Source organism: Astyanax mexicanus, chromosome 7, assembly GCF_023375975.1.
Source record: "Astyanax mexicanus isolate ESR-SI-001 chromosome 7, AstMex3_surface, whole genome shotgun sequence".
Classification (NCBI taxonomy): domain Eukaryota; kingdom Metazoa; phylum Chordata; class Actinopteri; order Characiformes; family Acestrorhamphidae; genus Astyanax; species Astyanax mexicanus.
Genome location: NC_064414.1, coordinates 52,275,980 through 52,277,466, shown reverse-complemented (window position 1 = coordinate 52,277,466; position 1,487 = coordinate 52,275,980).

Sequence of the window (1,487 nt, the reverse complement as noted above, 5' to 3'; positions counted from 1 at the left end):
TAGAAAAGGCCAGGATCTGAATATCTCCAGCAGAAGCTTAAATAAACGGAGGAGGCGACGAATCTGAAAGGTTTAATTAAAAACCTGCAGAATCCTCCCCGAGCCTCCATCACCGAGCGAGAGCATGCTCTCCAGAGCTGCGGCCCAGAGCTCAGAGAGAGAGGTGGAGGGGCTACAGCGCCTGCTGCAACTTTAATTACACCACTCCAGTGGAGCAGACTGTAACACACACACACACACACACTCACACTCACAGAGCAATTATTCAGAGATCTGAACCTGCATACCTTCATGAACACAACGTGTCACTCAATCACAATCTACCCCTCTATCTCCTCTCCCTCACTGCGAACAAAACATCCAGAGAGATGAAATAAAATGAATTATTCATCTACATACGTCCATCAACGTGAACAAGCTACATATACAGCCCTGGAAAAAAATAAGAGATCACTTAAAATTAATAGTTTCTATGATTTTACCAGATTGAAAACCAAACTGAACTGCTTGATTTTTTACACCAGGAGTAAATCAGCATATAGTTATCCAAAAGCAGTGTGTAAGACTGGTGGAGAGCATGGAGAGCATGATGCCAAGATGCATAAAAAAACTGTGATTAAAACGAGGGTTATTCCACCAAATATTGATTTCTGAACTCTTAAAACTTTATGAATATGAACTTGTTCTCTTTACATTATTTGAGGTCTGAAAATTTCTCATTTTCTGCAAATAAATGCTCTAAATTACAATAATTTTATTTAAAATTTGGGAGAAATGTTGTCTGTAGTTTATAGAATAAAACAACAATGTTCTTTTTACTCAAACATAAACCTATAAATAGCAAAATCAGAGAAACTGATTCAGAAACTGAAGTGCTCTCTTTTTCCCCCCCAGAGCTGTATATAAATAGCATATATAAATATATATATATATAAATACATAATACACAAACATGACATATAGAATGTACTAGACATCCACTAAATACACTACTTCTATGTATTTGTAATATGTATGATATGTATTGTATAAATAACTTCTTTGTCCTTTTCAGTAAAATTACAAACTTGTTCTGTACAACTCTTTTTTGGCACTCTTGGTTACATTTTGTGTTTTAAATATTCTTAAACATAAACTTTTCTCAGATTTTCTCAGTGTACATTTTTTCCAGCATTTCTGCACTTTAGCATCATTACTGTTTATTTAAAATGCTCAATTTAAAATTTAAAGACCCAAATCTTGTTAAATGCATACACCAACCAACAGCACATGCTCACACCTAAGCCTGTCCCATAAATTATTGTGATAAATGCCACTGATTATTATTATAATAAATAATAGCATAATAATACAATCATACCCTTTAAAGAACAATCATATTTATATAGAGTTGATCTTTTTGGTCATTATATGTGACTGACTGGCTAAAATATTGATAAAGTTAATTTGTATTTAATAAAAAAAGGAAACATGCAAGGAAACAGAAC